The 14,038-nt window shown below is 44.8% G+C and overlaps 1 protein-coding gene across 1 annotated transcript in view; it reads right to left on the bottom strand.

The window, feature by feature from the left end:
• Positions 1 to 14,038, bottom strand: part of dnm1a (dynamin 1a) — a 112,831-nt gene that overhangs the window by 82,690 nt on the left and 16,103 nt on the right. The gene's annotated exons all lie outside the window — the stretch shown is intronic.

The raw sequence follows: 14,038 nt of genomic DNA, 5'->3' as shown, positions 1-14,038 counted from the left end.
TAAGAGTGTTAAGGGCAAAAAGAAGTCGAGTTCATAAAACCCCCAGACCAGAGCTGGTGATGATTCATGTACTGTTAACACACACTGTGCATGTGTAATATAATTTTGGAAGGCTTATAAGACAACATGAACAATTTCCATACAAATTAGAACCACACTTTGGGGAAGAAGCTATTATGTGCCTGTTCTGTGATGCCATGTGGGACGTGGTACCAGTAGAGACGCAAGGGCATCATTAGACGAGGGCGAATACTTTTCTAGGCACTGTGCTTACTGCTGCAAAGCACGAGCTCAGGTCTTGCTTTGACTGTTTACAGGTCTGTAAATTTGGCAAATTGTCCATACTGTCTGAAACTCCAGGAGGAGCCAAAATGAGCCCAGATGGTGCTGCCTGCTTCCCTTAATGTCACAGTTCCTTTCAATTGATTTTTTATTAACAACATTAATGTATCACTTTAAAAAAATGATTCATCTGTGAACATGGGCTAAATCGAAAATTACATTACTGCAATAAACAAAACAAATGCTCTAATGCAATGGTAACATAGAGACTCATTAGTGTTTTTCTTTAATATTAAAGTCAGTTCATGTTGCTTGTGGATAATACGTATGGTAATAACGGTTCATTTTTTATTTGGCCCTTTTCAGGGATTATTGGAGGATTTAAAAAATCTTCATTTGAGCTGAACCCTGCAGTTGCTTTAAGCAATTTTTGCTTAAAATATGACATTTATACATTTAAAAAATGTCAAAATCCTGCAGGCTCTAAAGGAGCATTACAAAAGGAAAGGAAAATCCAATCAGCACACCATGATCTTCAGCTCAGGAGGCCCACATTGGAATGCCAGAAAAAAAATCAATAACTTTAAAATGTTTAGCCTTCCCTCCGATGTTATAAAGACTGGAACTCATATCAGAGAAATGAATTTCTGAAGCTCGTTTGACACAGTTACGCCAGTGACACAATTGCTTCGCTCTGTGTAGGTCCTGATGCTAGTAACAACTTAGAAGACCTATAACACATCACCGCCTACTCACAGAACAACTCTGCCATTTAAGCCAAGACCTTACTACAGTACATGCATAGACTGTACAGGAGCACACTGAGCAGTGCACGTTGCCCATCTGTTGCTATGGAAACTGTGGAGGAGATAGCAGGGAATTCCCATGCCAGTCGTTTTCTAAGGAGAAAGGAGGTGCATACTTTTCTGTGTCTGCGCTGTAAGGGTTTTTAGGGAAGTGCTGGTGCAAGTTCTCAGAAAAACAAGAGTGGCCTGTGACCAGGACTGGATTCGATGCAATACTGCAAAAAGACAACAGCTCAGCTCACCTGCTGTATAGAACCCAAAGGCCATTCTGTCAACATGTTGGGCCTAGCTCGTATCAGCGACGCTTTGGAATAAGAGAGGCCTTCACACCTGTTTAAGTTGAATTACGTCTCAATTCCAGTTTCCACCTATTCTGATGGCAGTGGGAGGGTGACACAGTGGCGCAATGGTTAGTATGGCTGTCTCACAGCGGCCTTGGGCCCTGAATTCAATTCCTGCTGTCTGTGTGGAGTTTGCATGTTCTCTCCCTGTTCCTCCGGGTACTCTGCTTTCCTCCCCCATTCCAGACACAATGGTGGGCTAATTGGTTTCTAGGACAATTGGCCCTGTTGGTGTGTGTGTAGTTTGTGTTTGTGTCTGTCCTGAGATGGCCTGGTGTCCCATCCAGGATGTACCCTGCCTCGCGCTCATCGCTGGCTGGGATAGGCTCCAGCTTCCCCCGCAAGACTGAATTGGAGGAAAATGGGTGGATGGATTGACTAGTAGCAGAAAAAAAAGAAATTCAGAGATTCTCTCCCAGTGCACTTACACAACTTCCCCTTAAAACTCTGCAACTAAAGAACTGGAAATCAGCATCTGAGCTCAGCTGGGTAAAGCATGTTGATGCTGGTTGATCAGGGAAAGGGCATAAATGACAAGATGAGCAGAAAATATGCAAGGAATATGCCAGGAATCACAAATGATAAAAAAGAGACTTCCGACGCAACTCTATAAATAGCTTGCCCCTCAGATCTTCGGCATGAAATCATCGTTTCAGAAATCACGAGTGCCGGTTCGACAAGCTACATCCCCTACCTCCTGTGGTGGGCAGTTTTACATATCTAATGGAGCGTTGTGATACTTTCCAGTTACCTCTCCAGAAATATGCAGGGGGTGGCGAGAGCAAAGAGTGAACGAGGGGGGGTGAGACGATTTCTGTTACAGTTGTATAACTGTTACTGTACAGCTGAATGCAATTCATCCACAGCTCTCTTAATTCTGCAGTCAGAGTTGCCCTTTCAAATCAAGCACGATCTCCACGAGACGCAAGCGAGGTGATGGTCTATATGTGGCATCGAGGCACATTGGATGGCAAGAGCAGTTGTATTAGTTTGGATCCCCAACATTTCAGATCCCCACAAAAGACTGTTTCCGTTCTTTCACCCCCTATGAACACATGAGGGTCTTGGGCCAAACAAGCTACTAAAACCAACAGAGAGAAAACAGACAGAGTGGCCTCTTGTGTGTAATCCCTTTTTTGTCATTTTCTGATGTATTCAGGAAACACTTCTTACTGAAGGTGGCCTTGAGCGCTCCCACAGAGCCCAACCTCTGTGTTGAAACTATTTGGGAAAGACTCCAGCCCCAGTCCTGCTGCCCAAAGTGGATATTTCTTTCCCTTCTTGAGGAAATGCCCAGAAAGCTTCAGTGTCTGGTTTATGCTTTTAAGCAAAACGAACACAAAAGCAAAATCTGAAAATAATGCCATAGAAAAAGGCTTTGGGCTGTGGTCCAACATGGAAGTGAGCTCCCTCACAGAAGAAATATCTTAAGAGAGGCCAACAACGAAGCAATAGAAAGCTTTCGGACTCCATCCTGTACTTCAGAAAAGGGATCTTCAATCATGGCACTGAATCCTTAACTGACTTAATCAACCAATAATTTGCTATAATCAATTGTTTGTTCAATTCCTGAGGTGCTTTCTGTTTGGAGTTTTTAGGTTTTCTCCTTGTTTGAGCGGGTATCCTCCTGGTGCTCCTGTTTCTTCCCACAATCTGAACACATACCAGTAATTTAATTGGCTTCTAGTAAAATCGGCCCTGTTGTGTGTTTGTGTCTACGCTGGGACGGACTGGTGTCTGGTCAAGGATGAATCCTGCCTTGCGCCTTTTGCTTGCCAGGATAGGTTCCGGCTTCCCCACGACTCTGAATTGGATATAAAGTGTTTAGAAAAGGGTTTGGATGGATTATTAACATTAGGCTCTCTTCCAGAACGGCAAAATAAGCTTTCTAGAAAAGTCAGGAAATCGTTTCAATTAATGCTGCAATCAGGAAGGCTGGACGGTTGCCAATGTGTCCATCGGTATTCAAATGTTTACTTAGTGATGAAATCGCCTCTCAGACCCTTTCACTCTAAAGCACTTACAGTCCAAAAGCAGCTCAGGAAACTAGGGCCGTGATCCGGTCACATTCTGTGAACGAGAACCGCAGACGGTGCAAGAGGAAATGTGCCTATGAGCACATCCTGATGGATATGCCTGCTGTCATGGCAACACCTGACCTGGGTTCCCTCCTTGTAACCCAGGGCCCTGAGATTAAGGAGAAACAGTAAGAGCATGTAAGGTAAGCGTAAGGTCATGTTAAAAATAAGCCAACACTGCTGTAGAACAGCTATTCTCATTTAGAAAACCACTGCAAAAAAAAACATATTTACTAGTATTGCACTGGACAGTAAATGCATTTCTGCAGCATAATACACTTTGCTCATATGCAACTACATTATTCACTGCTGTCACTATTGTAAACATTTCAAACCTTGTATGCTTTTCCTTGTCTTTTAGTAAACTGTTCTTTATGTACAGTAGCTTCTAGTACTGAAACTGCAATGACAGAAACTCAAAATCTTTGATATGATTTTCTTAAAGATTTTGACAGAATCCATGTTCTTTTATGCCATTCCTATCTTATTCAGACATTCTTATGCAGCTTTGAAAATTCGTTGGAAAAGCAAGTGACTTTTGCACTTTGGATTTTCTTAAAAATAAAACGTCTAACTGAAACGTCCTGCAGAATTGTCAAAACAGGCAACCATTTGGATAATTTTGAAAATGGATTAAAATATGCCACACATGCAATTAATTTTAAAAGAAACTGAACTAATACTAGCAAACAATTAAATGCAAAGAACTGCTCTTGAATTTTTTTGTCGTTTATCTCCGCAAGGCAGGTAAACTAAGGGATTAGCAGAAGTACCACTGTGCGGCCGTCTGTTATGCTGTTGTCCCCTGCAGAAGACAACCAGGCAGATCAATGCCTTCCAAGGAAATCACAACCCCATGCACACTTTCAGGAACTTCGGCATTTTGTTCAGTGTGGTATTACCAGTAGTCCTGTGTTAGGTGTGCGTAAATGGAGCAACCCCTATTTTCTGCCTGAACTGCACACATTTTTAAGTGCAAAGCTCAGGGAAACCAAAATGTTTGAACTGCTCCAATAAATGTGTGGATTGCTGAATCGGACCCATTGTGAGGGAGAGGCTGACCTTACTCTTCGGGGTCATCCCTCTTTACCCAGAACACCCTGTGTCCTCCTGAGACAGCTGTTTGGAGAAGCCAATCAATGGGACTGGTTGTTCATTCCCAGGGTTCATTTAGTGACTGGCTGGAGACAGCAAGCTCTTTGATAACACTGGCTACCAGATGTTATGAATCCATACCTCACTGCAAGAGACACTACCAACTCTGGAAAACATTTGACTAACTAAAAAGAACATGTGTGCAGTTTTTGTTTCTCATTCCTACCTTTCTAATTTTCAGTCCATCAGCAAGGAATACTCTTGCTCACACCTGGAGAGTCGTGTATGAAGAACCTGTTGTGCTGGCCCCAATGCAAGAATCAACCAGAGATACGCTGTGGGATTCAAACAGCAGTAGTCAACTAAAAAGGGAATTCAGACATGCAGCTGTAGTCCATGGACTGGAACATGCATGGTGAATTTTCTGTGGTATGCATTCAAAGAAGAAAACCTATAACTCTCATGGAAATACCTCAAGGGGATCTTGAGCCAACTCTCAGTGTTATCCAGTGTTAACAGGGTCTGCTGTCTCCAGCCAGTCACTAAATAGGTGGGTCTAGGCAAAACGGACACAAATCCAGCAGGAAGGCATCAAAACTGTTCTTTATTTTACATTGCAAGGAAATAAACCCAAATCACGAAACAAAAACAGAAGCTCTTCTTTGAGCTTCTAACTCAACATCTTCAGTACCTTTCTGATAACACAGCTGGGCAGCTTAAGCTGCTTGCTGGCTTCAAAAAGACGAGCCTCTGTCTGAGACGCTTCTGAAATTCAGTTTCTCTTCAGTTTCAGTGTCTGAAACCCTCTTCCCATGAAACCAATTCACACTTCAGGTCTCTGGCTCATCGGGTGGTTATTTCCCTGCATCCTCTGCTGCTGTAGGTAGCAGAGGCCCTGGCAGCCCCCCGTTTTAAGTGTCACTTGACCAATCATCATCCGCCACTTGGTCAGGTGACTGAAGATGGCAGGTCATTTCCCACAGCTTTGCTGGCAATGTGATTCAACAAAAACTACCATCTTCCCTTCACCTGCTGCACATTTTCTAATAACCTTCCTGTTTAAATGTGTTTTTTTCACTCAGGGACTTAGTGAACTGGGGTAAGCAAAACAGTCTTTTTATAATTCTAATATAGTTTCTCGTGTTCCCAACACAGGGCTTTCAGTTCCACTTCATGATCACACCACAATATTCCCAGGGCCAGTCATGTGGACAGGACATTTGGGACATTTAACATTTTCCCCGATTTAAGGAATAAAGTGTTGCACCGTTTTTTCTCTTCTTTTGCTCAGGTTCCAACAGGATGGATTTCAGCTGGCCAGAGTTGCCAGGTGGGGGTGAACTCAGAGTCTGTGTCCATGACAGCCATTAGAGGAAAGCATAGGGACCACCACCAGTGGATAACAATAATAATCATTGCTTACACTTATATAGCTCTTTTCTGGACACTCCACTCAAAGCGCTTTACAGGTAATGGGGATCCCCTCCACCACCACTAGTGTGCAGCCCCACCTGGATGATACGACGGCAGCCATAGTGCGCCAGAATGCTCCTCATACACCAGCTCTCAGTGGGGAGGAGAACAGAGTTATGAAGCCGATTTCAAGATGGGGATTATGAGGAGGCCATGATTGGTAAAGGCCAGGGGGTAATTTGGCCAGGACACCAGGGTAACATCCCTAATCTTTTCGAGAAACGTCCTAGGATTTATTATGACCACAGAGAGTCAGCCTTTTTAAAGTATAGTGTCCCCTATACTGGGGCATTAGGAGCCACACAGACTGCAGGGTGAGCGCCCTCTGCTGGCCCCACTAACACCTCTTCAGGCAGAAACCTTAGCGTTTCCCAGGAGGCCTCCATCCAGGTACTGACCAGGCTCACACCTGCTGAGCTTCAGGGGGCTGCCAGCTGGGAGTTGCAGGGTGATATGGCTGCTGGCAGTGACCCTGCATAGTTACCCTGCAGGATCAAAGCAGGAGGGGTTTTGTTTCCATGCGTATGACAGGGCTGCTGTCTCTAAAAGCCCGTGAGAGAGCTCACTGGCACCCTGGCTGTTTGGCCAGACTAGTCAGACATTCTTCTTGAGGTCTCCCAGCCTGCTGCAAACCTGTTGAGAGGACACTGCCCTCCGTGGCCCCTCGCAGATGGTCTCAAGGCCCGGGAGACGTGCTCGTTCTTGCTGCTCCAGCTGCCCGATTGCTGTACAATCTGCCCTCTTTCATTTCCCCTGTGCCTTCGCATTCCAGGACTTCTCTCTGCCCTCTCAACACACTCCTTGTTCTCCCTCCTTCAACAAGGGCCCTGTTGATCGCTGCTCTTTCGGGATGAGAGCTCCTCGTGAAGGAGCAGTGGGTTACACTTCAGTTATTGTCCTGACGCGCGCAGACAAAAGCCGAGTGTTTAATACAGTGCCGTACCGGAGCGCCACGTTGGATTCGAATTTGGCACTGGGCCACCCTCTGCGGTTTTCACGTGCTGGGGTGTGTAAGTCCAGCAGATGGTAGGAATTAAACTCCAGGAGTGCTTTCGCCTGCTTCGTGGCGCGGGACAGTAAAGATGAGCAGGAAGCCAAAAGTAAGAAGCCCGTGTCTGTGCATCATGAGGAGTCCCAGAAATAAGGACGCCTGCACCCACTTGCTCATTATAAACGCCCAGACCACTAATGCTGCTATGTTCCAGCCCCTTCGATTTCTGCAGGAAACGAGTCTCCCGGGAATTAAGCTAAAAATGAAATGAACCACTTCAAACACCACAAGCGAGCTCACTGCTGTAGACAACTACCTATTCCAATTGGCATCTGGAAATGCTCTGCCACCCAGTTAAGACCTGTAACTGGCAAGAGGCACATCTTGGATTTGAACTGGCAATCTCCAGAGTATCAGAGTCACTCTACAGCGCTTGGGGAAGATTGTATCCAAAGAGGTACTCAAGGATCCCTTCTGTAGACGCATGTTATGAAACTTTGATTGTTTACTGCACAAGACAGTAATTGCATTATCAGCAGACTGATGAGATGAGAGGATCGGCAACTGTACAAAGGACTAACAAAATGCTTAGAAAATGAAGTTTTTTTTGTAAGCTTAAGCAAACCCTACAGATATTGTAAAACGCAATTCTGAAAAGAGATTCTTCCGAATGATCCACACACAATTCCACCCATAACCACTAAGCTTCTTATCCTGGAAGGGGGCTTGGCAAGATGGAGTTGATCCTGGAAGCACAGGGCACAAGGCAGGAATGAGGGCACATGAAGCTTTTCCTCTGGACAGAACCGTCTTTTAATCTTCTGCTGCTCCGTTAGTATTTCTTTTGCCCAGCTTTTTGCCTTTGTGATGTGACTGAAGAAGAGATCAAATAAGCAAGACAGGCCAGATGATCTCTCTGTTTTGTGTACCAGTTTACAGCAAGTACACTGTTACAGCCACAACTCGACTTGACTCCGTAGGCCATAGATATTCCCCCTCAGCAGTAAACATGATGCTGTGGTTGTGATGTCTAGGGCTCTGAGTCAGCTACTACTTTCTGTGAATGTGAAACAAGGCTCTTTTCTGGTGAGGGACCTCTCTGGAGCAGGGTCACGTGACTTGATGTGTCTCTGTTGCTCACTGAGTTTGCACGGCCAGCAGAATGAGCCGTGCAGCTACGGAGGGGTCTGACATCCCTGGGATAAAGCAGGTTGAGTCTTATCTGGACACAAACCAATTACACGCAACTATTATTGAACTATTCCCTGCTTTGGCCAAGTTCTTCCTGTCTGAGCATCGCCTATCAGCATTCGTTCCCTTTCTGCAATCCGCGCGGAGACTGACTGTCATCTAGCGGGGACTGATTACGCCTGAAGAGATGTCAAGGAATGTTTTTAATTTGCGTTTTGTTGCTTAATTGGAAGGTGCAGGACTGTGTACTGCTTACGTACGCTGTGGTTTTCTGTCTGGCTTCTTGTGCTTACTCCCAGACTTGTAGCCTGTAGTGGATCTAAATCCTGAGGTTGGGAAAAACAAATCAACTTCACTTCAATAAATTAACCATGCACAGAAAAAAAAATGGGTAAGAAAATGGTTAGCAGCTTAGAATGAATCTGATCGTCTCGCCAGAAATGCATAGTAAAATCTATCTACCAAACCAGGCGAAAGAACAGTTATAGGTGTTTTTGGTCAGTCTGTAAGCCCCCTGCTCCCACCTGCAGGGGGCCAGTGTATCTGTGTGCCTAGGACAGATGGCAGTGTCTACAGGACCCTCTCCTCCCCCAGCAACAGCAGATGGAGATGTCATATGGAACACACACACCAGCCCTGCGTGGGCACTCGATTAAACACCATTGATCTGAGCGCCAGCACGTTTTCCAGCTTCTCCGGCTGGAAACTCAATTCAAAATCCCGTAACAAGAATCAAATCCAAACTGGTCCGACCCCATAAATAAATACAATGCAGTTTCTTCTTACACAGCACTCTTTATGTGAGCCTCTCTTGACATTTTGCGTTTTCCAGAAAAATGAAATACAGCATGTGACTGTTATATAATCTGGCTGCAAACGGGCTGGGAGACACAACCAGTAAACTAAGCTTGTTCACAGTACAAGTTAATTATATGTATTTTAGCACATAAAACGCCATTAAAGGCTTATGAAATTCTTTGCGTGACAGTACCAGAATTACAGTTGTGCACACTATATTATATAATATGCATGAAATAAGTACCGAGGTAGTATTTTTAAAAAGGATATAACACTGTCAGAATTCATACTAAATGCCTTTACCAACTCCAAACAAGTTATCACCAAGACAAAAGCAAAGCTTTTGCAGCATTTTTTAAATTGTTGATCACTTATGTGCTGTACAGTAGATCAAAAAGTAATGTAAAAAGCAAACGTTTGTGTTCAAACTTGGAAAAATGAATGAGCCTACATTAGAGTGCTTTTTTTTAGTTCTTGGAAGGAAAATTGTTTGTCACCTGCTGGGGGGCTCATATTGACATGTGAGCAATTCGTTCCGGAAAAACAGCATCCATACGGATTCCCATTGGAATAGGAAAATGACCACGGGCTGTCATTCACAAACAACTAACGTTATTCACTTTAAGAATCCCATCAAGATTGTTCTTGGAATTGAACAGTGATCCTGGTGGCTTAAAACGAGTAATCAGCGTGCCGTTTGCATAAAGACCAACAACAAAGGCTACTTTGTGAATGAGTTCAACCTAATTGACTTCAGAGCCTTCTGATCAGCCTGAAGGTATTATTAGTAACGTGATGCTTTGTAAAGCAAAGTGACAGCTGGTCTCCCGGCAGCATTGTTTCCTCAGGCCACCATCACATGTGGCCAGGGGGCACTCTGGCGTGGTGTAATTGCTGGTCTGGGCTCTGCTACAGCTGCACTGTCGCCACAGTGTCAGCTTCTATTGATAAAGCCTGGCTGTGCAGAAGCAGACACCCCGGCATATTCGCAATTTGTTTCATAGAGCCTGCAGGAGGTCAGAATCAGGGACCAGCAACATTGCTACGCGGGCCTCATTCTTCTTGCCTTAAGGTTTCTGCAGCAGGTGCGGATTCAGACAGATATCGCTTGAACTGGTCGCCGAATCCTATAAAAAATAACGAGGCCGTTTTCATTTCCCGCCCACTGCTGTATTTCTCTGTCCCTTCCTTCATTCCTTGCAGTTTGCTTCCTGACGCCGTGTGCCTGTCAGACTGCGAGTTGACTTTCGAGATCGTGGTTTTGCCATTTCACGGCTCTGCACTTCATTCACGTGACCCACTTTCAGCTCATTCCCCCCTGCACGGTCTGCTCGGCTCGGCTCGTGCTGGCTGTGTGCTCCTACAGTTGAGTTCCCTGACAGACTGAGAATCCTCTGCGTGATGCACTCTTACTGAACGACCTGCTTCAGTGGATTTGAGGCCCAGTCTCGAACAGGCCCTGCTCCTACAGGAAGAGATGATTCCCGCAGACATGAAGGGGAAAGGGTGTGAAGAGACTCCTCTCCTCTAGCCCTGTTTTCTTTGCTTTTTTGGACAACAAGGTGTGGCACCAGCACTAGCAGAAAGGGCCAGAAGGTAAAGACAAAGGAGACTTGCCTACATCTTCGATGATGACAAAAAGCAGCACCAACCTGTCAGAAATGTGACACTCTCTGCACCCACAAAACACTAGGCTTGGACCAGCAGTCGAATTTTAATTCTATTAACTAATACACTGATTTTTCACTTTGTATTCAACCGAGTTCAGTCACAACCCCTTCGGCTGAAACCACCTGCGCCAGGCTTGCAGTCCTAACCTCACAGAACGATGACCTTATCGACACAATGACTTGAGGGTTTTGCTATTCAGTCCAAAATGATTGGCGGTTGCTCAGAACACTAAAAAATTTCTTCCTATTTTAGATGATGTATTCGAGGTCTTCTGACATTGGAAGTATTTGTTAATGAGAAGGCAAAACAGTCGATAATGTAAAGGCCTTAGCCCAGTGAATTGTTTCAGCTGGGGCAGAATCAATATTACATTGCGATCTTTGGCTCCCAGCCAGGAGCCTACACACAGATATCCATATTTTGATATACTCAGGGGCCACACAATGAACAAAGAACCACATTTTCTTGAGCATTACGAAAATGACTCCTTGGCAAATTCAAAGCAATCTGCATTTATTTGCAACAGACTGCTTCCCACAAGTGTGCTAATCTGACATCAGCCCATTTCGCAGGGAAGAGCTATATGTAGCTAGTGAACACAAGCATTACTGTACCCTAATGCTGGGCTATTGAAGACACCACAGCCCAGTATTTGTATTTTATTAACAAAGTTTTAGTACCTTTAATATTTTCGCTCTAAACTCTTATTACAAGGCTGGGCTACTCAGCACACTGCAGCTCAGGGGCTAAAACTATACTAATCAGTGCTCAACCGAGGTCTGGACACCATAACTGATGAACACGCTGTTTCTCTTCCATTAAGAACGAATGAGCTTTCTTTTTATTATCACAGGCTTCCAGATTAATCCCACAGTAGTTTCTCAGGGATTGTAATACCTGCTCTATGGTACCATTCTCTCTCTTTGCAGTGGCTCAATCAAACCTCCTACATGGGCTCAGTACAGAGCTGTCCTTAAGAGTGCCTGCTCAAAATGCACTGGCCCCAACACAGCCCTATCCTGCCCTCCCTCTCCTCGCCTGAACAGATGTTGGTCATGTCTTACAGGCAGCTGTCTGCAGACGCAGTTTCTGTGAATCCCACAGAGCAACTGCATGACAAAGCCAGAAATCCAATTAATCTCTATGTCTGTACATTTGAGTACCAGGGAAACAGGAAGCACTAACTTGGGGGATCTGCCTTGTTTAGTCACATTACAGTTTGGTTCTTACATATACAGTAATACCCTTCTTGGATTGGTTAGGCAGATCTACTAATCTTTGCTCCAGGATGTTTTTATTATTTCCAAATAATGCTATTCCCTTTTTACTATTGTATTCTACTAGTTAAACACATACGAGGTGAAGCAGTTAGATGAAAGTACTTTAGTGCAATATTTTTCTACAGAGGGGTAACATAATGTGCTGCACAAAAGGGAATGAGGGAGAGAACTGGTGCAGATGTCCACTACCATTATGATCTGATGCTGGATGAGTTACTTTTGATGCTGAAGTTAACACTCATTTCCTTTTCTCGTTCCCTAAATAGATATACAAAAATCTTATAGCAAACATAAGGCACATGTAACACCAATAGCCCACACACTGGGCATGAATGTGATTCTAACTTTTTAGGCATAAATGTAGTCAATTTCAGTCACATGTACAGTAAGTGCCATATTTATTGTGAAAAGTTATACCACATATGCTATTCACGTTGACTCAAGTGACCCTGTCTCTTTAAAGATTTTGTAGTTTCCTCTGTGCAGGGGATGTGGAGAACTACACGTCCCATGATGCCTCGGAAGGAACTGCTCATTTCCTGTCTAAAAAGTCTCAGGTGTGAGGGATTAGCGGCCTTCTTGCTGGCTTTAAAAGAGCGTGGTCAAGCCCTGGTATTAGAGTTTTTTGTTTAAGAGTTAGTCTGGTTTTTGGTGATGTCTCATTTTGGGCTCTAAAGTGAGTAATACTGGAGTTTGGTGTTTGTTAAGGATTCTATCTGCTCATATTCCCCTTGGGTGCTTGGTTGTGTTTTCAGACACTTTTTGAGACTTGAGGCTGAAGTACTTTGTTGACTTTTCCCAGGGACTACAACATTGAGATCCCAGTCTGAAGTGTTCCAATGTCTACAAAGAATCCCTAGAACACCCTGAAATACATTGGGGATGCAGAACTGCTTCTAGGAGGAGTCCAGGTTATATTTGATGCCTTCTTCCATCCTCAACTGCCTTTGTGGATAAGAGGTTTTGGACCCTCCCGAGAGAGAACCTATGCAGTAGCCATTTGACCTTTTTATTAAGTGACTTGCAAAGCACAGTGAACACTTGTCTCCTATGAAAATATCCTGCAAGCTGGTTCTCTGAACTGTTCAGGATTTGCAGGTAAGCTGGGGGTGGAGGTGTGGTGAAGGGTGGTTATTGAAAGAACCTCATTCACAGTCGGTCTTGGCATCTACAGCTATTGGGTGGCATGGGGGGGGGGGGGTCAGCATTTGTCTTGAGCTTGAATCCAGACTGGGGTGCCTTCTGTGTGGAGTTTCAATGTTCTTGTCTTTGTGTGGGTTTTGTGCAGCTGTCCTGGGTTCTTCCACACTGGCAGGGGTGAGTGTATGCCCAGCAGTTAACTGGCCTCATGCTCCTGGTCTATTTCCATCAGGAGCTCTGCGTGGAGTGCCATAATCCAGCAGCCATATCTCCCTGCAACTCACAACCGGCAACCCACTGAAGCTCAGCAGGTGGGAGCCTGGTCAGTACCTGGATGAGAGACCTCCTGGGGAAAAACTAAGGTTGCTGCTGGAAAAGGTGTTAGTGGGGCCAGCAGGGGGCGCTCACCCTGCGGTCCATGTGGGTTCTAATGCCCCAGTATAGTGATGGGGACATTATACTGTAAACAGGCGCCGTCCTTCGGATGAGACGTAAAACCGAGGTCCTGACTCTCTGTGGTCATTAAAAAAAATCCTAGGGCGCTTCTCGAAAAGAGTAGGGGTGTAACCCTGGTGTCCTGGCCAATTTTCCAATTGGCCCTTACCAATCATGGCCTCCTAATAATCCCCCTCTATGAATTGGCTTCATTACTCTGCTCTCCTCCCCACTGATAGCTGATGTGTGGTGAGCGTTCTGGTGCACTATGGCTGCCGTCACATCATCCAGGTGGATGCTGCACATTGGTGGTGGTGAAGGGGAGTCCCCATTACCTGTAAAGCGCTTTGAGTGGAGTGTCCAGAAAAGCGCTATATAAGTGTAAGCAATTATTAATTATTATTATAATTCTTATAGGGAACAGTTTCCTGAGGAAGGCTTGTATAGCTTTTTAAAT

This window comes from Lepisosteus oculatus, chromosome 24, assembly GCF_040954835.1.
Source record: "Lepisosteus oculatus isolate fLepOcu1 chromosome 24, fLepOcu1.hap2, whole genome shotgun sequence".
NCBI lineage: Eukaryota > Metazoa > Chordata > Actinopteri > Semionotiformes > Lepisosteidae > Lepisosteus > Lepisosteus oculatus.
Note: the sequence above shows the minus strand (reverse complement) of the source record. Positions and strands in the feature narration are given on the sequence as shown.